We start from the raw sequence: 27,732 nt of genomic DNA on the forward strand, positions 1-27,732 counted from the left end.
TACAGTTCACCTTGATGGACTTGGCATTGCATAAAGCAGGACTTGCCTCTTCGGTCTGCTCAGTTATCCGTGTCTGTTTCTCCTCAAATAATTAGGTCCACGTCTCTCTGTCACCACTGAACTCCCTCGTTAGAGTCATACTGGAGATCAAACTAATATAACACACGTTCAGACAACGTCAAGGAGCTGATCACGTTTGGCTCCGACACATCTACACTGCGCTGTGTTGTGAAGATGTCAGGTGTTGGGTTTGAGTCTTAGACAGTAGAACTAACATGGTCCAAGAAAGACCACAGCCAGTATTGTTCTGCAAGTCAACCACTGTGGGAGAGGGAGAGGAAGAAGGATGGTGACGTTCTATTGGCTTGATTAGTAACTCTCAGTTAGAAACGCTCTTTACCCTCTCACTCTCCTCTCACTCTCTCGTCAGTCAGTCACACACTGATGCACCGACTGCGTTCCAAATGGAACCCTATTCCCTATATAGTGCACTATTTAAAAATTAAAAATAAATTTTTTAACCAGGGCCTGTATGGACTATATAAACTGTATGGACTCACACTCACTCACTCTACCCCACTCACTTCCTCAGTGAACTTTTCCTTGTGGGTCTCAAGTCTAAAACCCCAAATAAACGGATCATAACCAGGGATGCTTTTGATTAGTAGCGAATGCTAAATCCAAAGCAGTTTTATTTGAAATGCTTACCTTGGGCACATTTGAAAATGCGTTCGGAAACCTAAGCACACACACGTGGAGTTATACAACCCCCTTTTCCACAATTTCCCCAGAACTAGCAAGTATGTGGAAAATATGTCTAGCATGCTTCTATGCTCCAAGCTCCCCTACCTCTGACACTGGGCTGAAGGAGTAATCTTATATCTCCCCGCAGACCCACAATGCAGTGGGCCAAGAGGTGAGCTGCCAGAGCCTGGGGGTGGGGAACTTGGGACTGGTAGACATGTGACATTGGGTCAGTTAGCAGCAGGCTCTGTAGACTCGACACACTGGAGAGGCCCAGTGGACTATCGCTGACTCTCAGACAAACCTGGTCCTCAGCCAGTCCTAGACCCAGGCCTCTCCCCTCAATCCCACTGCTGGCTTGCTTCTGAAGCTAAGCAGGGTTGGTCCTAGTTGGTCCCTGGATGGGAGACCAGATGCTGCTGGAAGTGTCATTGGAGGGCCAATAGAAGGCACCATTTCCTCTGGTATAAAAACAAATATCCCAATACCCCAGGGCAGTGATTGGGGACATTGCCCTGTGTAGGGTGCTGACTTTTGGATGGTACGTTAAACGGGTGTCCTGACTCTCTGTGGTCACAAAAGATCCCATGACACTTATCGTAGGGGTGTTAACCCTGGTGTCCTGGCTAAATACCCAATCTGGCCCTCATACTATCACGGTCACCTAATCATCCCCAGCTTACAATTGGCTCATTCATCCCCCCCTTCCTCTCCCCTGTAACTATTCCTGAGGTCGTTTCTGTAAATGAGAATGTGTTCTCCGTCAACGTACCTGGTTAACTAAAAAAATTTAAACCTAGCCCATGGAGGGGGGTGGAGAAGGCATTTCTGACAAAAAAAGCATTTTGATTAAAAAATAAGCTTACATTCAAATGCCTCTCCTGTGAAGTAATGACACGCGACATAGGCCTAGTTTCCTGAAACAAGTCATAAATCACCCAGCAGTGCTATTTGCAGTGTTAGCTCCAGGTAAATTGAGCAATTCTGCAGTTTCTGAATCTGCGAAGAAAAACAAGCTACAGATGGACAGTACCAAACCAAATGATCTAATGATTCTGTCTCTTCACAGCTAAATCTGCAGAGCTGGGATGGTAGCATCCTCCATATATAGAACATTATATTGGTTGCAAGAATACTTTATAATAATTCAAATTGAAAACTTCTAAGGTTTGAATACGTCATCGTTTTGTTTATCAGTTCATTAACCATGTGCCATAGAATCTGTCGATTGAAAATCTCTTCCCAACTTCCGGTATGATTACACAGGACAGAAGGTTAAGGCATTAACAAAAGTAGGGTGGTTGGTCATTTTAGCTAATTAGCAAATGTTAAGTACTTATTACTTTTTAGCTACTTTGCAACTACTTAGCATGTTAGCTAACCCTTCACCCAAACCTAACCTTAACCCTTTAGCCTTAAACCCTAACCCCTAGCCTAGCTAACATTAACCACCTAGCTACCGTTAGCCACAACAGATTGGAATTCGTAACTTATCATACGTTTTGTAAATTTGTAACATATTGTACAAATTGCAAATCGTAACCTATCATATGAATTAGAAATCTGAACATATCATACAAAATGATTGATACTTACCATGCAGTCGTGGCCAAAAGTTGAGAATGACACAAATATGAATTTTCACAAAGTCTGCTGCCTCAGTTTGTATGATGGCAATTTGCATGTACTTAATTGCAATGTCCCTCTTTGCCATGCAAATGAACTGAATCCCCCCCAAAAAATTTCCACTGCATTTCAGCCCTGCCAGAAAAGGACCGGCTGACATCATGTCAGTGATTCTCTCGTTAACACCGGTGTGAGTGTTGACGAGGACAAAGCTGGAGATCACAGATTCAAAAGGAGGATGGTGCTTGGAATCATTGTTCTTCCTCTGTCAATCATGGTCACCTGCAAGGAAACACGTGCCGTCATCATTGCTTTGCACAAAAAGGGCTTCACAGGCAAGGATATTGCTGCCAGTAAGATTGCACCTAAATCAACCATTTATCAGATCATCAAGAACTTCAAGGAGAGTGGTTCAATTGTTGTGAAGAAGGCTTCAGGGCACCCAAGGAAGTCCAGCAAGTGCTAGGACTGTCTCCTAAAGTTGATTTAGCTGCGGGATCGGGGCACCTGCGGGATCATCCTGAGACCATTCATGTGTTGGGTTGCTTCTCAGCCAAGGGAGTGGGCTCACTCACAATTAGGCTAAGAACACAGCCATGAATAAAGAATGGTACCAACACATCCTCCAAGAGCAACTTCTTCCATCCATCCAGGAACAGTTTGGTGTCGAACAATGGCTTTTCCAGCATGATGGATCACCTTGCCATAACTAAGTGGCTCGGCGAACAAAACATTGATATTTTGGGTCCATGGCCAGGAAACTCCCCAGACCTTAATCCCATTGAGAACTTGTGGTCAATCCTCAAGAGGCGGGTGGACAAACAAAACCCCACAAAACTCCAAGCATTGATTATGCAAGAATGGGCTGCCATCAGTCAGGATGTGACCCAGAAGTTAATTGACAGCATGCCAGGGCTTAAAGAGGTCTTGAAAAAGAATGGTCAACACTGCAAATATTGACTCTTTGCATCAACTTCATGTAATTGTCAAAAATAGCCTTTGACACTTATGAAATGCTTGTAATTATACTTCAGTATTCTATAGTAACATCTGACAAAAATATCTAAAGACACTGAAGCAGCAAAATTTGTGAAAATTAATATTTGTGTCATTCTCAAAACTTTTGGCCACGACTGTACGTACCATACGAAACGCAACAAATCATACGAATTGGACTGTCCCGGACATTTACTATGGTACGTCTACCCCTGAGTCAAGGTTAAACTCTGTCTAGATTCACAGGGAACTCAGTCGGGGAGCTCGAGCATGTATGTACTGTGTAGAGATCTCACAGCCTCTCAGAGCACCTTTTCTATGGTCAACTGGTCTTATAGGGACAACTGTCTCTGTTATCACAATCTTTGTCTACATACAGTTGAAGTCGGAAGTTTACATACACTTAGGTTGGAGTCATTAAAACTTGTTTTTCAACCACTCCACACATTTCTTGGCAAGTCGGTTAGGACAAGTAATTTTGCCAACACTTGTATACAGACAGGTTATTTCACTTATAATTCACTGTATTTCAATTCCAATGGGTCAGCAGTTTACATACACTAAGTTTATGGCTTTAGAAGCTTCTGATAGGCTAATTGACATAATTTGAGTCAATTGGAGGTGTACCTGTGGATGTATTTCAAGGCCTACCTTCAAACTCAGTGCCCCTTTGCTTGACATCATGGGAAAATCATAAGAAATCAGCCAAGACCTCAGAATTTTTTTTTGTAGACCTCCAAGTCTGGTTCATCCTTGGGAGCAATTTCCAAACACCTAAAGATACCACGTTCATCTGTACAAACAATAGTACACAAGTATAAACACCATGGGACCATGCAGCCGTCATACCGCTCAGGAAGGAGATGTGTTCTGTCTCCTAGAGATGAACGTACTTTGTTGCAAATCAATCCCAGAACAACAAGCAAAGGACAAAGGACCTTGTGAAGATGCTGGAGGAAACGGGTACAAAAATATCTATATCCACAGTAAAATGAGTCCAAATCGACATAATCTAAAAGGCCGCTCAGCAAGGAAGAAGCCACTGCTCCAAAACTGGCATAAAAAGCCAGACTACAGTTTGCATCTGCACATGGGGACAAAGATCGTTCTTTTTGGAGAAATGTCCTCTGGTCTGATGAAACAAAACTGTTTGGCCATGATGACCGTTGTTATGTTTGGAGGAGAAAGAGGAGGCTTGCAAGCTGAAGAATATCATCCCAACCATGAAGCACGGAGGTGGCAGCATCATGTTGTTTTGGTGCTTTGCTGCAGGACGGACTGGTGCACTTCACAAAATAGATGGAATCATGAGGAGGACAATGATGTGGATATATTGAAGCAACATCTCACGACATCAGTCAGGAAGTTAAAGCTTGGTTGCAAATGGGTCTTCCAAATGAACAATGACCCCAAGCATACTTCCGAAGTTGTGGCAAAATGGCTAAAGGACAAAGTCAAGGTATTGGAGTGGCCATCACAAAGCCCTGACCTCAATCCCATGGTAGATTTGTGGGCAGAACTGAAAATGCGTGCGCGAGCAAGGAGGCCTACAAACCTGACTCAGTTACACCAGCTCTGTCAGGAGAAATGGGCCAAAATTATTGTGGGAAGCTTGTGGAAGGCTACCCAAAACGTTTGACCCATGTTAAACAATTTAAAGGCAATGCTACCAAATACTAATTGAGTGTATGTATTCGTCTGACCCACTGAGAATGTGATGAAAGAAATAAAAGCTGAAATAAATCATTCTCTCCCCTATTCTGACACTTCACATTCTTAAAATAAAGTGGTGATCCTAACTGACCTAAGACAGGGAATTTTTACTAGGATTAAATGTCAGGAATTGTGAAAATTTTTGTATAAATGTATTTGGCTAAGGTGTATGTAAACTTCCGACTTCAACTCTAACTCATCTCTGTGATTCTCTCTCTAACTCTTATAGCAGATTTATACGCACAAGTAGCACCATCTAGATATAACAGTAATGAATTCCTGATGTGAGTTTGCGTGTGTGTGTGTGTGTCTGTCTGTATGCTTGTCTAGACCATCAGAGTGGCTGAATAGACTGATATTAGCTCTCTAATCACTGCCTCCCTCTCAGGTATAAAGAGCACTCTGTGGTAGAGGCGCCCTGTTGGTCCTACCCAGGCTTACTGTCTGTAATCCGATTCACGCTGACTAACCACGTCAATACTAGGCTCCACTGTAGGGTGCAAAGGTCAAGCCCCATGAAGTGTCAGAACAGAGCTGATTCACTGATCTCTGGGTGGGCTAATCGTAGGCAGAGAAGATAAACATTCACAACAGAGGTCACTGGATCCATTACAATTTGGGACCTATAAGCTCATAAGTGTAGGATACACAGGGCATTTTTAGTCTATTTCAGTTAAACTAATGACTTTGTGGCTAGTCACTCACTAAATGCAGGAGCTGTTTGCTAGCACAACTGCCACTAGTATTGCTACAACTATCACCACAAATGTTCATTTCACAGACACTAAATAACACCAACAAAGAACCTTCTAAGGTGAGCGCTGATAACCATTCCATCTTATTAATAAAGATGGATTATCTTGATTATAACCCCTTAGTGGATTCGGCGGTAGAGGTCAAGTGTCGATGACTCTGGACCACTGCAATATTTTTTGTTGGAGGTGGAAATGAGAGGCCTTGAAGATAAACACACTACATGACCAGAAGTATGTGTACACCTGATCGTCGAACATGTAATTCCAAAATCATGGCCATAATATGGAGTTGGTCCCCCCTTTGCTGCTATAACAGCCTCCACTCTTCTGGGAAGGCTTTCCATTAAATGTTGGAACGTTGCTGCGAGGACTTGCTTCCATTCAGCCACAAGACCATTAGTGAGGTCAGGCACTGATGTTGGGCTATTAGGCCTGGCTGGCAGTCGGCGTTCTAAATCATCCTAAAGGTGTTCGATGGGGTCAGGTCTCTGTGCAGTGCAGTCAAGTTCTTCCACACAGATCTCGACAAACCATTTCTGTATGGACCTCGCTTTGTGCACAGGGGCATGTCATGCTGAAACAGGAAAGGGCCTTCCCCAAACTGCACAGAATCGTCTAGAATGTCATTGAATGCTGTAGCTTTAAGATTTCACTTCACTGGAACTAAGAGGCCTAGCCTGAACCATGAAAAACAGCCCCAGACCATTATTCCTCCTGCACCAAACTTTACAGTTTGCACTACGCATTGAGGCAGGTAGCGTTGTCCTAGCATCCGCCAAACCCAGATTTGTTTGTCGGACTACCAGATGGTGAAGCGTGATTCATCACTCCAGAGAACGCGTTTTACAATCATGCCGATAATGGACAAACTGTAGCATAATTAGACTTACGAAGTCAGGGAGTCTGATTAAAACAAAAGGCGAGATGTAAAAGAACATTATTAACATACAGTATAAATGGCTATGCTGTTTTAACGATAAACATGAGATGAAATTTCCACTGTGCTAACTCAGTCTGCAGGGGCAACATGTGCTTGATGAAGCACCTCAGCCCCCCGGGTAGAGGCTTAAGTGTTGTGATCCAAGCATTCAGGCCCACACACATTGCTGCTGTAAGCATGTAAGATGAGTGTCCTTTGGATCGATGAGCATTTAGGTTAAGTGGCTAAGTAGAAAATTGCCCTCTTGGATGTTTAATCCATGAGACACGAGAGCATTCGACTGGGACAAGTCTTTGATAGCCGGAATGCGTGACTGCCATATTACACAAATCCTTTTTTCTATGCATACGTTTGAGAAGTTAATCATGTGACCTATTTTATGACCACTTCATAACTTTGTTCCTTCTTTTGTTATGCATGCTATCACACATCATGATGGAAAAAAATAGAGAGGAAAGGTTTTGAATTACACTGACCTCATGAGGAACGTGGCAAAACATTTGGGATTAATTACCTCACAGACTGAGGACCTAGTAAAACAATTTAGAGCATATGTCTTTTGGTCTGCTTGGTAAAAAGTTGAGACCGGATAAACAAAAAACCTTGAATTTCACCTCCTTTTTCTCTACACGAACCTTTGTGATAATAAATGAATTTCCGCTGCAGGCATTACCTGACTTCAAACCATAGTCCCTCTCAGTTTATTCAGGAGACATGCACTGTAGTCAACTGGGAAATCAAATCACATTTTATTAGTCACATACGCCGAATTCAGCAAGTGTAGACCTTACAGTGAAATGCTTACTTACGAGCCCCTAACCAACTGTGCAGTTTTAAAAAATATGGATAAGAATAAGAGAAAAGTAACAAGTAATTAAAGAGCAGCAGTAAAAAATATCATTATATACAGGGGGGTGCCGGTACAGAGTCAATGTGCGGGGACACCGGTTAGTTGAGGTAGTATGTACATGTGGGTAGAGTTAATTAAAGTGACTATGCGTAGATGACAACAGAGAGTAGCAGTGGTGTGGAGAGGGGGGGGCAATGCAAATAGTCTGGGTAGCCGTTTGACAAGATGTTCAGGAGTCTTATGGCTTAGGGTTAGAAGCTGTTTAGAAGCCTCTTGGACCTAGACTTGGCACTCCGGCACCACTTGCCGTGCGGTAGCAGAGAGAACAGTCTATGACTAGGTTGGCTGGAGTCTTTGACCATTTTTAGGACCTTCCTCTGACACCGCCTGGTATAGAGCTCCTGGATAGCAGGAAGCTTGTCCCCAGTGATGTACTGGGCCGATCTCACTACCCTCTATGTAGTGCCTTGCGGTCGGAGGCCGAGCAGTTGCCATAACAGGCAGTGATGCAACCAGTCAGGATGCTCTCGATGGTGCAGCTGTAGAACCTTTTGACAATCTGAGGACCTATGCCAAATCTTTTCAGTCTCCTAAGGGGGAATAGGTTTTGTCATGCACGCTTCATGACTGTCTTGGTGTGCTTGGATCATGTTAGTTTGTTGATGATGTGGACACTAAGGAACTTGAAGCTCTCAACCTGCTCCACTGCAGCCCTGTCGATGAGAATGGAGGTGTGCTCGGTCCTCTTTTTCATGTAGTCCACAATCATCTCCTTTGTCTTGATCACGTTGAGGGAGAGGTTGTTGTCCTTGCACCACACGGCCAGTTCTCTGACCTCCTCCGTATACGCTGTCTCGTTGTTGTCAGTGATCAGGCACTTGTGTCATCGGCCAATTTAATGATGGTGTTGGAGTCGTGCCTGGCCGTGCAGTCGTGAGTGAACAGGGAGTACAGGAGGGGGCTGAGCACACACCCTTGAGGGTCCCCTGTGTTGAGGATCAGCGTGGCGGATGTGTTGTTACCTACCCTTACCACCTGGGGTGCGGACCGTCAGGAAGTCCAGATCCAGTTGCAGAGGGAGGTGTTTAGCCTCAGGGTCCTTAGCTTAATATCCTTTCCTCTTTCATTGCTGTATGTTTATTGGAGCACTTATGACAGGATTAAGTGCCAAGGGAGGATGAACTCTTACAGTACTGTATGTGAGAACTCCTAGTCACTATAGGACCTTGTGGGTTTAGCCATGCTAATTGGCCTAATAGCAGACAACTTGTAGATGTTTGGATAAGCAGGGCTCTCCTCTCCACCGTTCTGGATTATATTAGGGTCAGTGTGCTCAGGTCATCAGACTGACGCTCCCTCTCACCTCCTCTGGCCAAGCTTTAGCTTGCAGTCCTGGAACGGAGCCCAATGCCGAACAATCACCTCCTCCACTCTCCGCTCCGATCCAGCCATCTCCATCCTCCTCCCCATTTTTCTCTCTCTCTTCTCTCTTCTCTCTCTGGGGGAGGATAAGTTAGGCTCTGGCTCACACTTCTCCTCTCTCTCAATTCAATGTGCTTTATTGGCATGACGTAACAATGTACATATTTCCAAAGCTTACTTATATGTACAATATTAAAATAATAAAATTGTCAACGGGACAACAGTAACAACAATAACCGAGGGTCAAAATAACCATACATTCACCAATAACAATAAGCATAGAGGACATGTTCAGGTTGGTTGGCCTGTCAGACGCTGTCCCTCATCTTATGGCAGGCAGCAATGTAGTGCGCTGCCAACCCACAGCTTTCTGCGTCTTCCCCCAACAGGGTAGCCTATCCTCATCAGAGAGGTCTTTGAAACCTTGAATAAGGGTTTCACATTTGGGGAAATGACACTCTCTAATTGATTTATGTTTTGGACATTTTGTCAGGAAATGCAGCTCTCAGATTCTGCTGTTTTGCAGTCGTTGCACAGCCTTTCCTCTACAGGGAGTCAGGTTTTCCTGTGTCTATCCTTCTCAATGGCAAGGCTGTGCTCACTGAGCCTGTACTGTACTCTTTCTCTCTCTCTCTCTCTCTCTCTCTCTCTCTCTCTGTCTCTCTGGGGGAGGGTGACAAAGACTTTGGCTCACAGGAATGCTGCACACACAGGCTTCAGGGGAGAACTAAAGTGATTTAGTGATTTGACTGCATCACTGTTTAGTCAATTCAATAATCAAATAGAATTTAAGCACACTAACTTCACACTTGATGTGGCGTAAACATGTCAATGCTTAGCAAACCTTCAACAATGCATTGATTTACTGAAAACTATCTCCTAGGTTAGTTCAGCGTCATCATTCTATATATCAATTCTAAATATAGGCATTTTTATATTTGCTTGGATTCAGATTTACTCTACCTCTTTATTTTAAGTACACATTAGTAGCAGGTGTGTTGGAACACAAGAAAATATATGGAAAATGTGATGTTTAGGTCCAAGAGAGAACCCTTCAGTTCCCTAAACACAATCAGTTCACAACACCCCAGACAAAGCTTCCTCCCTCTACAATACTAACTGGAGCTGGCAGAGATGAAGAAATCCCTCTTCCTTTCTTGAGGAAAGAAGTGGGACCATAAAGCATCAAGTAGGGAGAAGTTGCAGTGTTAAATACAGTGCTTTATGAAATGCCCTGTGTTGGCACATGTCGGCTACTTCCACCAACTTTATTGTGTGTGCATTTTTAATGACGCTATTTTTTTGGCTGAATCATTCTGACTGTGGAAGGGCATGAGAATACGATTTAGAGCAAGACTGAGAATGAAAGAAAATATAGAGTTTATATCTCTTGTGTGCGTGCGTGAGAATGGGTGTGTGTGCTGCAGTGATGCCAGAGCAGATGTTGGCAGAGTGTTTAGAAAGGAGGGGAGCCAGTGTTGTGCTGCTATACCCCAGTAAATATGTTTTAAGCCGGTGACCTGTCTCGGGCCCCGTTCTTCTGTGGCTTTTTAAATGCCAGCTGTGTGTGTGTGTGTGATTTAACACATGACACCACGTATGACCTGGGATTCAGGAAACACTGCAAGCGAGCAGAAACATCTTAACACCAAGCATTTGTTTTTTTTCACGGAAAGGGTTCGCTGCTGGTTTGTTGAATCCAGCTTTGTTTCCCCCAGGGTGAATGGGGAAAAAAAAGCCCCATTCGCATTCCAACTCCCAACCTTATTGGCACAACATCGTCTGCAGTCTCTGCCTCTCTTTCTCCTTTCTCTCCGAGCCGGGCTAAAAACCCATGTTGCCAATCTGAGGAATTAATCTATATATCAGGAGCATGACATTTCATATGCAACATAATTTACTGTATATAAACAGCAGTTACACCAAATGAGCCAGATTCAAGCTACAGTAGCAGGACTCGATGCATTTTCAATCTCAATACAACTGTAGTGTTGGATATCCCTAGCTACAGTACATAGTTTTTGAGTTACTTTCCCAAACTATCCGTTTCATGATGATTAATAAAATCCATGCTGAGGGATTGGTTGTTTTGGGCCATGTGCTCTACTGAACCTGATGCTCCATGGATGTCTATGGCCACCGAGTCTACAACCCACGTGGTTAACTTTAGTCACTGTTTTTCCAGCTCTGGCACTTCAGGCTTCAGCTCTGGATACACACTTTTTCCCCAAACAAAGAAGTTGAGTTTAGTACAGCGAATGTCCAAGGGTTTAATGGTTTCAAGGTTAAGCCAAGTCACGGATTTAAACCAGGGGGTGGGCAACTCCTGTCCTCGAGAGCCTGATTGGTGTCACACTTTTTTTTCTCCATCCCATAGCAAACACAGCTGATTTAATCAAATTGCATTCTAAACTGAAGATCATGAGTAGGTGATTATTGGAGTCGGGTGTGTTAGCTGAGGCTGGGGCAAAACTGTGACACCAATCAGGCCCTCAAGGACTGGAGTTGCCCACCCCTGGATTAAACCATTGTCAGACAAGGCAACAATAAACATGTCGTCCCACACGAATGATGCAGCGCCCTTGGGGCAATCCTTGTAAATGATGGATCTCTATGGCAAGACTCATCATTCACCCAAGTTTGGTCAAAATCGAGCAGGTGGTGTCTGAGATATCATGTGGGTTAACTTAACTCACATCCCTGAGCATGTGTAAAAGTGCATCACTCTGAGTCTAACAGATAAAGAGATATAAACATGTGGCGTTTATAGAACCATCCTGTGGTCGATATTTTAGTCATTCATTTAGCATATGAATGTTCTTGCGTAAGTCTTGAGTGTTTGCAACGTGTGTACCAAATTTTGTTACAATACGAATATCCTTGAATGATTTTTATATGCATTTATGTGCCAGACCACGCCCACGTGAATGTTTATTGGTCAATAGCAGGGGTTAGAACCGGTTCAGGGAACAGAACCCAAAATGGTGTTCTCCTTTTTCAAGGAACAGAAATGGAACCTGGTACGAAAGTGATCCATACTGTTCCGTTATTTTAAAATCATGGGAACTGGTTAATAACATTGTTTAACGTTCCAGTCATTTTTTTAGTCCCACAACACAATGCAAGAAAGCGCCTATGCAAAGACCTCTCTGTTACTCAAACGTATTCCAGTGTCTGCCTGTGTTTAGGCAACTTGCCCCACCCCCCTCCGAAGCATAGGCTACTGTACTGACATTACATGTTTGATTCAGAAGATGGAGAGGGATACTTTTAATTAGCTGGAAAATAATGGATTCAATTTTTCAATGGTAAGGTCTAGTTATCACATTTCACATTGGATTTATTAACTACAAAAGGGTAAATCATGTTTTACCCTTTTAATGTTCAAAGTTCCTCCATATAGCAACACATCCCCAACTGCTGATGCGCAACACGGGGGCCCCTCAGGGGTGCGTGCTCAGTCCCCCCTGTACTTCCTGTTTTACTCATGACTGCACGGCCAGGCGCAACTCCAACACCATCATTAAGTTTGCTGATGACACAACACTGATCACGACAATGATGAGACAGCCTATAGGGAGGAGGTCAGAGACCTGACCATGTGGTGCAAGGACAACAACCTCTCCCTCAACCTGATCAAAACAAAGGAGATGATTGTGGACTACAGGAAAAAGAGGACCGAACACGCTCCCATTCTCATTGACTGGGCCGTAGTGGAGCAGGTTGAGAGCTTCAAGTTCCTTGGTGTCCATATCAAAACAAACTAACATGGTCCAAGCACACCAAGACAGTCGTGACGCAGGCACGACAAAACCTATTCCCCCTCAGGAGACTGAAAAGATTTGGTATGGGTCCTCAGATCCTCAAAAGATTTCACAGCTGCACCATCGAGAGCATCCTGACTGGTTGCATCACTGCCTGGTATGGCAACCGCTCGGCCTCCGACCACAAGGCACTACAGAGGGTAGTGCGGCCGGTCCAGTACATCACTGGGGCCAAGCTTCCTGCCATCCAGGACCTCTATACCAGGCGGTGTCAGAGGAATGCCCTGAAAATCGTCAGACTCCAGCCACCCTAGTCATAGACTGTAATTATCTCCAGTACCGGTGCCCCCTCACAGTGACACATTGACTCTGTACCAGTACCCCCTATATATAGCCCCGCTATTGTTATTTACTACTGCTCTTAAATTATTTGTTTTTCTTATCTTACTTTTATTTATTGTTTTTCTTATCTTACTTTTATTTATTGTTTTTCTTATCTTACTCTTATCTTACTTACTATCCTTGTGGGGACCTAACATTTATTTCCATTCCTATTTTCATAACCTTTAACCCTAAACTTGATCCCTAACATTAACCTCTAACCCTAACTCTAAACCTAACCCCTAGGGATTTCCAGTACCCACAAGGATACTATTACACGCACACACACACACACACACACACCAATGTTTTTCATTACACAACAATAATGACACTTGAAGTATGGGGTGGCAGGGTAGCCTAGTGGTTAGAGTGTTGGACTAGTAAACGAAAGGTTGCAAGTTCATATCCCTGCGCTGACAAGGTACAAATCTGTCGTTCTGCCCCTAGACCGTCATTGAGAATAAGAATTTGTTCTTAACTGACTTGCCTAGTTAAATAATGGTAAATTAAATAAAAATGTAAAAACATACCAGTTTAGATACAGGCCATTCTTTATAAACTGTCCTTAAATTAACTATGGGCTAGTGATCCTGCACATAATCAGATCGTTTAAGCCAAACCTGTGTGTCATTTCTTTACTAAGCGAATTCACATTTTCTGGGAGCTTTGCTCTGCCTTCAGACTGTATTTTTATATGTTGTTGTCATGTTGGAAACAGCATAAAGAGAAAAATATGGCACATTCACATGACGTCACGTCGACAACTCCATGGTTGCCGACTGGATACGACTGTGTTTTTGTCAACAGATGCCACACTTTGTTAACTTGACTTTGACTGTACACTGACCATGGTCAATCTTAGTTTCTAAACTCCTTTGATCTACTGTGATTGACCTGACCTTTCAGCAATCTCTTTGATTTAGGTCTCAGCATCTCAGCTTCTAGGAAATATTCCTGCAATGTAATCCACAGAAGACCACATATGTGTTAGTGGGGTTGGGTTCACCCATCACACACATCCATCACCTCATACAGTAGGTCTAAAGTAACTCTTGAAGATCTGTTCAAAGGCCATCCTATTATCCCCCCATTGATACACATGAAAGATCATTTAAAAGGTCAAAACTAGCAACGCTGAAATGGAAAATGCCAATACAAATATTGTTATAAAAAACAATACGTGTGTGCATGCCTTATGCTGACTAATTGTGTTTTTGAATGAAAAGCCAACTTTTACATGGACATTTTAAGCATTTAGCAGGCAATCTTATCCAGAGCGACTTACAGGAGCAATTAGTGCCTTGCTAAAGGGAACATCGGCATATTTTTCACCTAGTCGGCTCGTAATTCCAACAGTCAGCTTGATCTCCAAGAGCCAGACAAAGTCTTGGCCCAGTACAGCATTGTTCTTCTTCAGGAGGAAGAAAATGGGGGATCTGAATATAATACTACAATCTGGATTGTGCGTGAAATGTCTGGTTATTTGTCATAAAATCTTTGTCCCAGTCCAGGCCTGTCATAGTGTCATATAAATGTTCTAAATTATCTCCTCATCTGTAATGTATGAGGAATCAGAATGGGATACCGTTACAAGTGGTTCTACAGATGTTTCACAGTGGACATTGTTGTAGCAGCCTACCCAGTGTTGCCCCCATACATCTACTAAAATTCAATCCATATTTATCTGTAAAGAGAAGAAGGTATATAATGCGCCATAGTCTCACATACAGTATTTAATGATGCTATACAATGCGTTTTGACCTGTTCCCCATCTCAACCATACTACCTTTAGGTTATTTTCCCAGAAAAAAACAAGATCCCATTTGAACTTTGTGGAAAGACCAATGCAATTTTCTCATGCGGTCTGATCCAATCTTGACCTCTGTTGCTAACACAAAATAGCATTTTGCAGAAACACACTGTAATTGATCACTGCACACAGTTGGCAGAGTCAAATATCAAATCTGATACATTTCAGCACAAAAAGGAGGCACATTTCAATCCACACAAACTGTCATTCGCGCACCAGAAAAGTAATGATCTCTGCAGAAGGGGCTAATTAATGGAAAATGTAGCGGCATATGGCTGAAAGATATCGGAGAGCTTGTCAGTTTCTGCAGGTCTGTGGCTCTGATTCCTTTAGCAGGATGTCCTTTCTTTGGGAAGAGAGACTTTTCCTCCTGTTGTAACGTAAGGCCTGAGAGAAACTCGACACTCTCCACAGCGGAGTGTCCTGTTTGCTATTGTCATGCAATGTGATTGGCAATGTCATCCACCACAGCGTCAATGGCTGCAGGCCTGGAAGGCGCCATTTGGGAAGATGCTCTGGCTGTTGGAGGCTTTGCCTATATTCAACAGGCTGCAGTAGAAAGAAACGTGACTCAGGAGGAAGGGGGTGGAGGGGGAGGAAGGGTTATGGGTTATAATTTTCCGATGTCGCGGACCGGGAATGTTCTCACTCCGGAGGTTTTATGGAATGGGGGGTCTGCCAGCCGGTTCATTCAGCGGGAATGCTTCTCATGTCTCTGTGTACAGGAGAGGGGGAGATCGGGGAGGGAGGCAAAGCGCCTGTTTGTCCAGCTGATGCCGGATTCTTCCGTCACCGTTCCAAATTCCCCCCGCTGTCTCGAATTTTAACTGAGCTATTTTCCATCTCCCAGAGCTCTGCTGCATATTTAGCTTATTTGATGCTCCGTTCTGTTGTAATTAGTAATTTTTAAAACTGGCAAACAGAACGACCGTCAGTACAGGCACTGGCATTGGTCGGTTTATTGATGGGCAGTGCCAGCGGCCTGCCTACTATTGGCTCTTTTTCCTCCCCCATATGCTGCTGCTATTGATTTTGGTTGGTGCTGGTTCACTCACTGAAACAGGGGTGTATTATTCCAGAACCCTACAGCCAACAGTTGCACAAAACAGTTACTTTCCCTGTTATCTTTTCCCCTTTAGGTCCCTTAACTTTTTAGACAGTTGCACAAAACATCTTAGGGTGAATTTCTACCTTAAACCTTTTTATCTAAAACTTCCTGTCTACCTAATGCTGTTAATGACTGACCTGACCTCTACTCTACACATGACTCCTCTCTATTCTTTGACCTTTACCATAACTGACTCTGATAACTACAGTGGTTTCTCAACTAAAAGTGTTGAGATTATGCTGCGGGATTTAGAGGTCATTTGTGGTTTAGTACGGTACCTTGCGTCACTGCTTCATTGCTCCAGACCAGCGCAAGGGGGAGTTAGAGCACTGATTACGCTTTTGGGTCCCAAGGCGCTAATGTGTCTCTAACTGACAATGAATGGGCGACATAAACCAAATAGAAACTGATAACTGTGCACGACTTTAAAATTTAATTTCAATGAACTGAATGATGAGGATGAAGGTGATTGAATTTAGAACAATAGTGTAAGAATTGCTATTCCTCTGTCCTGCACACGCACACCCTGAAAAATACACTTATTTTTTGGTTTCTACTCCCGTCAGTATTACTTACTAAAACTGTTGTTACGCTAAGGCTTTTATTCTAAGAGAAACGAAAATGTTCAATTATATTCCATGATATTCTTAAGATATATGTGTTGACTGAATAAGCAGGTGATGTCTGCTAAATAATTAAGTTGATGGCACAGTCATATAGCCTTGGCACCTACATAACGCTGAGTGACTCACTCATTCATGGCTAGCAACATTCGTTCTGATAGTCTTTAATAAAGAAAGGTTTTGGTTACCCTGACCTGGACACCATTATGGGCTGTTAGCAGGACAATAGATAGACTCTTGCCAACACCTCTCTGTATTTTGATACGTTGTGCAAGGCAAATGATCAGCATTAAAAAATTTGGATGGGGCCTCCTGAGTGGCGCAGTGGTCTAAGACACTGCATCGCAGTGCAAACTGCGTTGCTACAGATGCTGGTTCGATACCCATGCCGACATCCCTTTGTTACTACAGAGAAAGACTTTGCAGTACGGTAACGTCAAAAGGTTGAGTAATTGAACAGTATTTCTATATTCCAAGCAGTTGGAGTGGTCTGTGGATACTTAAGGAACAATCATTTTGAGTTTGTTTCATTTGTTGACCTCATGAAGGACAGGAGACGCACAATACTTTGTTTGTTTGTATACACTTCTCAATTATGGGGTTTGCATCTGAATGTTGTATAAAATAAATTGAGTATAGGAATACTTTTGAAAATATTAAACGTGAGGTTTTCCTTCTAATTGAAGGTTAGGTCTAATTGGGTTTTCATATAAAGTGAACTAGTCAGTTAAAAGGACTTCCGACAAATTGTACATCAGACTGTCGCTACATGTTGAAATGGTTGGCGATTTAAATATAGTCACGATGACCCTGGGACGGGGTCCCCACGTTGAAATGGCTACTACTCTAGACCAAAACTCACAGGGTGATGCTGGTGTGTGAAGTGGTTTAAACTTCAACTCTACAATAGAACAAGACCAGAGAACATGGAGATCATCACCACGCTGAAATGGTGAAGAAATCTACAAACTAAAGACCAGATTATTCAGGCTGCAGGTGTTTAAATACTTTAGTCTGGTGAATGCATCTGATCTAAGAACATTTCCGAATGGTACTCTGACGTATCCATTATAACAAGCTACAACCATGAAAGAACATGGGACTTCTGGGAACGCAACCAGAGACTCTCTGATGAACTATTATCCAGCAGATGGACCGGTGATCACAGAGAGGGACAACAAAGGCATATGCTCATAAATATGTAAAATGCTATTTATTTTCTAATGAGCGGCTGTTCATGTTAAAGGTATTAGCATTGCACGAGTGTAGTTATCAACTGTATTACAGTGAATCCACTCTGAGTTTTCCGCTCTTGAACTGTCCCCACCCCTTTCCTTTGTCTACCAAGTCGTCATGTTGTTTTAGTCCACAAGGGACTTAAATTTGTGTCATGTTAGTAAGCAATATATGACCTATTGTGTGTGTTTATGTAATTCTGCGATTGGTTAGTTAGAAAATAAATAATTAAGCCAATTTCTATAACGCTGATTTATGTTAGGGTTCTTGCAGATATCCAAGGGTTTGTGACGTTCAGAAATGAGACTGATGAGGTAACAATACATTAATAGAAGACTGTAATCGCTAAGATAATAAAATATCTGAAGAGTTATATTTGGGAAATGAAACTATAAACAAAATGTTCCCGTGGTGCCCCAACCTCCTAGTTAAGTACTATTTTGTGATTCATTGAATTATGGAATAATTACACATAGAGAATTGATTTAATAATATTACAGTCTTCACATTTAATGACAGCAAACACTATGACAATTGGCTGTATTAGATTTTCCGTTCCTCCTGAAACCCCTAATCTGCTCACTTAAATGAAGAGATCCCAGTCATGGTGCTACAATATGTTGTTACAGCAAAATGAAAGTGAGGACAATCGGCAATCTGCTGTATGCTTATGGCCTATACTCCTCACCCCACCCCAAACTCCACCTGAAAAAATGCATGGTTGCCAAGAAAGTGGTTAGTTTTGCTAGATTCTTAAAATGCGTACACATCATTTGTGTGTTAGTCACTTTTAATTCTTAATTGATCTAACGTTTTTATCATAGGCCACTGTAATCGATGGGGGCTCATGGCGGTACCATTCTGCTCATCTGATGAAGGTGCACATGGTTCAGAATCAAACTTTGAAGACTGAGATCAAGTCATTGGAGGCAGACCATCAGAAAGAAAAACATTATCTGAGGGCAGAGATACGGGCAACAGCTGATGCATAGGTCCAGAGCCAGGCGGTATTGGCAGAGAGTTACTCATCATTGGCAGAGAGTCAGGCGGCATTGGCGGAGAGTTAGGCGGAGGATGACGCATTGACGAGGGCGAGGAACGAGATGGAGTCCCAATCCATGCCAGACACACCTGTGAGCTCTGGAACTCCACCTCCAACAGGCAGAGTCAACATAGCTGGCGGGTTCATCAGGTCGTCGGTTCACCCTGACATTTACATTCCTCTTCTGACAACAGAACTTGACCAACTGTTCACCAGGCACAACAAGGGCCATCCGGACCGTTAAGCTGTTCTGCTATTCCAAGGATGTGTAACTGGAGAGGTACCACGAGTGGACACAGAATACCAACTGGGATGGATCCCGAGGCAAATGTGGCTTACCAGTGAACCTCCGGGTGTTCATCATTAATACTGTGTCTCAGTATTAAGTTTCTGTCCATGACTGATGCAACCTGAAAAAGCATTAAAGACAGAGTTAATGAGTACTTGAGGTCACTGAGAAATTCTGGACATGGCCTGCTCTCGCTTATGTAAGGAATTAGGCACTTTACCATGTTTACTACAGTATGTACTGTAGGCTATGTTTACATGTCAGACTGCACAGTAGCCTAATGAACAAATGCAGGCGGTTCTTATCTTCAAAATGCTTTAAATGCTTTATCCAAATGTTTAAAGTGCTTGTGGGCGACTTCATGCAACTGCAAAATGTTGGGTAAGTATATACTGTACAGTACTGTGTTTCTTCATCAGCATATATATGCTTTCGTTAATAAAATAATTATAAAAATACTCTTTCAAAATGCAGATGTTTATTTCGTTATGGATCCATAACGAATTATTATGGGAATAAATATCACTGAATGACAGAAATATTGGAACGAAGTAGGCTAATAAAGGTAAACAAATTGCTGCTTACTGGAAAATACTCTTTCAAAATGAATGGAAGAGACTGCATTCAGAGGTCAAGACAGCGCTGCTCTGAGACAGGCATGGGGACGGGTCTTGATAAATCAACAAGATTTTATTTTCACTGAGTCTCCATTTTGGATATTGGTTAGACTACAATTAGGGTGTGGAAATGTTATGATTATTTTGCTCTTACTGTAGCCTACTCCCGACCAGTCATGTTGTACAGCGCCATTATGAGCTATTAGTAGGACAATAGACTCTTGCCAAGAAGGAGGGTAGGGGGAGTATTGTATCGTCAAATGTATTTCTTAGTTAGGTTGGCTGTATCACATCCGGCTGTAATTTGGAGTCCCATAGGGTGGCGCACAATTAGCCCAGCGTCGTCCGGGTTAGGGGAGGGTTTGTCCGGCCGGGATGTCCTTGTCCAAAATATAGGCACGATAGGCTCATGGTTTCTCTCCCTCTAAAAACAGAAATAAATATTTTGGCCTTTACAAATTTTACTTTGGCCTTTATTCAGAATTCAATCGCTCACTTTAGGTTATTTGAAAATGAAATAATCTCCAATATAGTTATTTGTTAAACAAAGCGATTATTATTAATTAATTTTGAATTATTTAAAAGTCCCTTAGATATTCTCACAGATCAGATTTGCCCTAACAAAAAATGTCCCTTAGATATTCATTTAGAATCCTCCAATCCTCTAAATCTAATTATTGGCAGAGAGTCACGTCATTGAAAAAAATACGTTTAGATATACTGTAGGCCTATCATAGGCGACATGAGTCTCACTAGTGTTGAGTAATGTGCTGTTAAAAGTGGTGTAGGTCTTATTTATTTAAAAAGCATATTGAAGTTAGAAGCAATATTTGCAGCATAGCATACCCGCTGTGGTCATCTATTTCGGCACCGTTTCCGTTTCGTAAATAACGTGACGCAACTTTTACAGGAAGAACCACTGTAACTGGCCCTGTCCTTGATATGTGCAACGCACTGAGCTCGCTGTGGGGGTCAAATGTAGCAGCAGTAATTGGTCCGGATGAGCCCTTCCCAGCTAGCGAGTTTATTCTGTCTAGCTGGCAATCACAGCAGCATGGCACTATTTAAAACTTGTACAAGAAAGTGATGTTTATTTCGATGGGCAAGGCAGAAATAACTTGTAGTATTGGTCACCTTCTGGATGTCACTGTGACATCCAATTAGTTAACGTAACGACAAGCCGGTGCAAATTCCCATTGCAACGATGTTGTATTACGAGGTGCTATGTAGTTGGTTCCTATCAGGCAGGCTAGGCAGCTGTATCACATGTCGCCGGTGGTAGTTAACGTGGCCAATTAGTTTTGTCCCACTTGATTTTATTTTGAGTAGGATAGTGGCCTACACAATAAATCATTTGTAATATTGCATACTTCGTAGTAGCCATCTGGATGTCACTGTGATAGTCTAATGTGCTCAATGGGAAGAGTTTGCGCTGCAAGAGGGCAACACAACATCAAGGGGAAGAGTGTCCTTTGCTCTCGCTAGGGGGGGACTGCTGTCCGGCTGTTTCGTTTATTAGGATCCCATTAGCTACTGCACATGCAGCAGCTACTCTTCCTGGGGACCGCATAAAATGTACAAATACATAACAAAGTACAAATCAGTCATAGACGAGAACAACATAATACATTATTACATTCCAAATAAAATAAGTTATACTTTATATAGTAAAGACACCAAGGGACAAAAATATATTATTTACACAATATTCATATTCTTATATACAGTACAGTTACATTCTTGATACACTGATACAAGATTTTAAAAATGTAAGTTAAACTTGCTTTTTGCCTGCGTAACCTCTGGTGGCAGAGTATTCCATGATGACAACATTCTATACATACCATTAACTGAGCGACGCATTAAATAGGTTTTTGGTTTGGGTACTGTGAAGAAACCCATTGTGGCATGTTTAGTGGGGTATGTAAATAGACTATACAAGTGGTTAGGCATTTAACACACAAATGTTTCTTAAAAAGACTAGAAGATAAGTAGTCAGGCATGTTGTTGATGTTAGTTCTGTGTGTGCAGTTAAGGGCAGGGTGTGCTGCTTTATTTTAAGACGGCTGCAAATTTGCTATGTCTTTCGTTGCTGCACCTGACCATATTACAGGACAGTTATCAAGATGGGACAAGATCAAAGCCTGTAACAAATAGTACAGTTGATCTTTGTCAGACATACCTCAGTAATTGAGAGGGATGTCGCTAGATAGTGTAGCCATTACCAATATGTAGTATCAGACCAGGGTGATGGTTAAAATGCGATTTTCGCAGAAAATGTACAACTCTGGCAATTAATGGCGGTATTTTTTAAATATATATACATAACAATTACTCTGATCAAAACTGAATGATTCTGAACACTCAAGTCCCAACTTCGGCAGACAAAAATTCTCGATTTTAAGTTTTTAGCCACAAGCATAAACTAGCTAGATGCATTCATCTCCACTTGACTCTCAGCTGTGTGACATAAGTCAGCAATTTGGACATCATGCGTGTCCGTACAGCCTATCCCGGCTTCCTTAGTGCAATGTCATTCTTTTGCATGTCATGTGAAACCTGCTTTGAGTTAGTTTTAACTTTTAGTTTCAAGATAAACACAATTAATGAAAATAGCAATTTTTATTGATATTGAGTCTGTTGCGTCTGCTGCTGTGTGTGAGTACAGTTTGACCCTTGCCTCCATCTCCAGTTCGTTAAGCCATCTAGTGTCATTTGTATCTCTCTCTCTGCTGTGTGTGCGTGTTGTGCCTCTTGCTATCTGTCGCTCAAATGTCGAGGGGCTGCAGTTCATTGGTTGAACTCCAATTCCTAGGGGGCTGGGGCAGGTGGGGGAATATGTAGGGAAAATGGCGCTGCACAGCTTTCAGAAAAACAGTCACTTTCAAACTAGGGATTTCGTGGCTATTTGAGGTAAGACAGTAATTCTGCTCATAAATGATGCATGTATGAACTACAAATTGACACATGCAGCCCAAAGAGAGAGGTATAAATTATACTTAGTCGCAAAAGTTCCGTTGCATGTCTTTAAATACCGCTAGGAGAAGGAAGAAGCCGAAAGCTGAAACCAGTGACCTCATGGCTCAAATATTGTACGGTCAGTCCTTTTCTTAAGCTTACAGATACCACATCCAGTCAAAGAAATGACTAGCATGTGCTCAACCGCACACTGCTATCTTTCCAGTCTATTGACAGAAGTTATGTTTTGGAAGGAGACAAAGTAGTTGATTTCCCTTATGACACAAGGGTATTCCACAGTGTTCTCTGTTTTGGAAAGAGTGAAGACCAGAGATATTTGCTGTGTCACAAACTCCCCCTCTCTCTCCCAAATGAAAAATATCTCCAGTCCAAACAGATGATTTCTTTGCAGAGGAAAGTTATTGCCTTCACTGCATTGTCCTCATTATTATTCTAGACCATTGGCTTACAGCGATGTGGTGAAATAAGACCATTACTAATGACCATCTGAGAGTTTTGATCTTTTGTTATTTGTGACTTTGTGTTTCAGTTAGTCTGAAGGCCATTTGAAAATAGCTGAATCCTAGTTTCATTACCCAGCAGCTGGACAAAGTTGGAATAAGCAGTTTTTTTAAAGCTGCTTTGAAAATAATCTCCACTGGGATCCACAGACGTTTTTCATATTCCATTTGTGTGGAGTCTCAGCAGATTGGAAATCGGTCTGTGTGGTGCAACACATTGTATTCTAGGTCTTGAATGTGTTAAATTACATGTTATTGTTCATGTCATTTGTCCTTATAGAAATCTTTGAGAGCAGACTGCAATCCTTCATCCCTAACTATGCACTGGAACACACACGCACACACACTCAGTCTTGTACAGCTAACCTTTTGGGGGGACACAGTTCAGTTCCATTCAAAATCCTGTTTTTCCTAACTCTAACCTGTACTCTTACCATACCCTAGCCCTAACCCGTACTCTTACCCATACCCTAGCCCTAACCTTAACCCAAAAACTTAACCTTAACCCTATCTCCTAACCCTAAAACTAACCCTAGCCCCTTACCCTTAACGTAATTCTAACCCTTACACTTATTCTAACCTTAACCCTAGACCCCCTAGAAGTAACACTTGACCTCGTGGGGACTAACAAAATGTCCCCAGTCAAATTGTTGTTTGTTTACTATTCTTGTGGGGACTTCCGGTCCCCACAAGAATAGTTAAACACGCCCACACACACACACACACACCCACCCATAGGATTACATCACTATGGGAGGTATCTGTGTCTCACCATCTGTGAGAGCTTGTCAGTATAGGGTTACAGTCATAGCCCTTTGTGTGTGTGTGTGTAACTGACAGGGTTACACACACACACACTCATAAGCCTTACAGCATTTCAACAATGCCAGCACGTATTCTTAATGAGACTTTAATTACTCTAACAGTAATACAGTAGGTACCTGGCTACTATAACATGTATAGCTGTGTTGCTGTCACGGGATCCAGAAGTGGATACTGCACTGTATAACGGTACTGTACATAGCTGTCCACTCTATGCCTGTATCTGTCCACTATCTGTCCACTTCAATCACATATGCACATTAAATGAAGGATAGTATCAATGGCATTGTAGGTATGGAAACTGTCCCAGATGTTTTATGTAACCCACTTAGAAGTCTCTCTGAGTGACATTTTAGAATGCATTCAATATTCTATTAACTTTGACAAAAAAAGTTTGCATTGAACAGCACATAACTAACTGGCACAGGTTGTTTCACCTCCCATTGCATTCTCACTGTGCTCACACACACACACACACAGCTCACACTGCTCACACTGCTTAGTGACAGTTTAGCCGTTCAGAGGTTACGGCTAACGAGCAGCAGGGAGAGTCTTGAATGGGGTGAGCGGTGGCGTGCAGGGGGCGGATATATTTTGGGTGAGTGGCTGGCTCCCTGTGTTTGTTGAGGACACGGGTCGGTAGTCTGTCAGAAGTTGGTGTCTCTCTGGGGCTCTGGCCATGTTGTGGGTCAAGTGTAGAGAGCAGCTCCTGCTGGGGCTGGGTTGTTGCTGCGGTCCCACTCTCGGCACACACTCCCTGGGTTGTGTTTTCTGCTGGGTTGTGGGGTCAGCGGTATTGCTGATTCAGCCCGGTGCTGTTTTCTTTCCTTCTCTCTCGCTCTTCCTTCAATCCGCTGGTCTCTTGTTCTCTCTCTCTCTCTCTCTACATAGTCTCTAAGGAGGAACTACATAGGCTGGCTCAAAAACATTACCTTTCTGTTAACGAAGACTATACCATTGTCGTGACTTTATTGTCATTAATCTGATCCACTAACTATGTTTAATTGTTACCCGACTAAATTAATCATGTAACAATTAACTCATTAGGATTTGGGGCACCACGAGAGTGGTTCTTTAAAGAGTTAACATCTCCCAAATGAATCTCTATGACATCTATAAACAGTCAACTTATTAATCGTAACCTCGTATCATGTCATCATTCTGAACAGTCGTAACCTTGCATCTGCAAAAACCTGAGCCTTAGTTATGATTCAGGACTACACATTGTTATAGTTATTTAGTTACTAGCTAACTAAATGGTAACACAGGATAAACATACACACTTAAAACATTAGAAACAGGTCCTTAGTGGACTGACAACAATATGGCTACTTGTTACAAAATGACATGTAGAGGGCGAAAGAGAAAGAGGGAATGTAATGTATTATCACAAATGTATTAACGTGGAAATGCCTTGGTTTGCCATGTATCTCTTCTAACCGGACCTTCTTGGAAAGGGGGTTGGTTGGGCCCTTTTCGAGGGCACGCTTGTAAAGCTCTGATTGCCCAAAAGGGGTCCCCACCTGTATTCTGTCGTTCTCCTCTGCAGTCGTCCAGTGTCTGGTGACTTGTCGTGTAGTCCTGAACAGAACTACAGAGTTTATTCTGATGAGAGTAGCATAATACGATGATTTGATCAGAGTTCCACTTAAATGTGCTTTTCTAGATACTTCACTTGGGACAGCTAATCAGCCGTACCAGTGATTGTCCGCGAGGTGACTTTATCATCTCTACCTCGTGTTGAGATTCAGCGTTCAAACCGCTTTAAACGTGAGCTGCAGCTCAACGTCTCTATGGTCTGATATGTTAATTCTTAATCCATAATTTGATACAGTTTATTCAAAAGGGGCGGTTCTGTCAGGCTGGCATGCTCTCTGACCTTACTCAGGGGCGTAACTTGTTACTTGTACAAAGTTTTATGAAACTATTGTCTCTTATGGCTCCTAAAATTGTCCCTCTTCACTAAAACACTTTCTAATTTTTTATGCACAATGCATTCGATGGACATTCCACACATAGTGGGTATACTTTAAGGTACAGTATTTCCTTTATAACACTTAAAAACAACACAAACACACTATGACATTAGTGTTCTTTTAGGTCACCCATTCACCACGTTCTATGTTAGAAATATTGTTCCAATAGTTGCTTTTGAAGGTGTTTGTTTCATTGGGAAAAAGGGAAACATCTTCTTAAGACAAAGGCTCATTCCCTGGGTGAATTTGGAGAGGGAGGTCCTTGATTTACAACAGGGTGTGAGCTGTCAACCCCCACCAGTCCCCCCCCCCCCTCCCCCTCGTGGGTGAGAGGTGGTCTGGTTGAAGTGATTTATTGCAAAGCTGGTCTGACCTATTTGGGTCCTCACAGGACAGTCATGACACATTCCACCTATCAGTTCTCAAGTGCTTACAGACAGTTACAAACTTCACAAACACCCCTCACCAACCTCATTCTGTATCCATCTCAAGGTGTGCATTCTTTAAACACATTTGATTTCTCGTATACATTGTTAAACAGTTGTGTCTCCTTCCTCTCAAGATGACCTTTCATTTTTACACCTGGATCCAGATTAGGTGATTCTGAGAAGTACTATGATTGTGAGTATGGGGTCATTAGACTCTTGGTGAGAAAGCTCGGCTCTCACCCTCTTCTCACAGGTACAGTGCCTTGCGAAAGTATTCGGCCCCCTTGAACTTTGCAACCTTTTGCCACATTTCAGGCTTCAAACATAAAGATATAAAACTGTATTTTTTTGTGAAGAATCAACAACAAGTGGGACACAATCATGAAGTGGAACGACATTTATTGGATATTTCAAACTTTTTTAACAAATCAAAAACTGAAAAATTGGGCGTGCAAAATTATTCAGCCCCATTAAGTTAATACTTTGTAGCGCCACCTTTTGCTGCGATTGCAGCTGGAAGTCGCTTGGGGTATGTCTCTATCAGTTTTGCACATCGAGAGACTGAAATTCTTTCCCATTCCTCCTTGCAAAACAGCTCGAGCTCAGTGAGGTTGGATGGAGAGCATTTGTGAACAGCAGTTTTCAGTTCTTTCCACAGATTCTCGATTGGACTCAGGTCTGGACTTTGACTTGGCCATTCTAACACCTGGATATGTTTATTTTTGAACCATTCCATTGTAGATTTTGCTTTATGTTTTGGATCATTGTCTTGTTGGAAGACAAATCTCCGTCCAAGTCTCAGGTCTTTTGCAGACTCCATCAGGTTTTCTTCCAGAATGGTCCTGTATTTGGCTCCATCCATCTTCCCATCAATTTTAACCATCTTCCCTGTCCCTGCTGAAGAAAAGCAGGCCCAAACCATGATGCTGCCACCACCATGTTTGACAGTGGGGATAGGGTGTGTTCAGGGTGATGAGCTGTGTTGCTTTTACGCCAAACATAACGTTTTGCATTGTTGCCAAAAAGTTCAATTTTGGTTTCATCTGACCAGAGCACCTTCTTCCACATGTTTGGTGTGTCTCCCAGGTGGCTTGTGGCAAACTTTAAA

At 42.5% G+C, this 27,732-nt stretch overlaps 1 protein-coding gene across 2 annotated transcripts in view; it reads left to right on the forward strand.

Moving 5' to 3' along the window:
• The window catches only part of me1 (malic enzyme 1, NADP(+)-dependent, cytosolic), a 112,181-nt gene that overhangs the window by 40,078 nt on the left and 44,371 nt on the right, over window positions 1–27,732 (forward strand). The gene's annotated exons all lie outside the window — the stretch shown is intronic.

The sequence above is a fragment of the Oncorhynchus tshawytscha genome, linkage group LG03, assembly GCF_018296145.1.
Source record: "Oncorhynchus tshawytscha isolate Ot180627B linkage group LG03, Otsh_v2.0, whole genome shotgun sequence".
Lineage (NCBI taxonomy): Eukaryota > Metazoa > Chordata > Actinopteri > Salmoniformes > Salmonidae > Oncorhynchus > Oncorhynchus tshawytscha.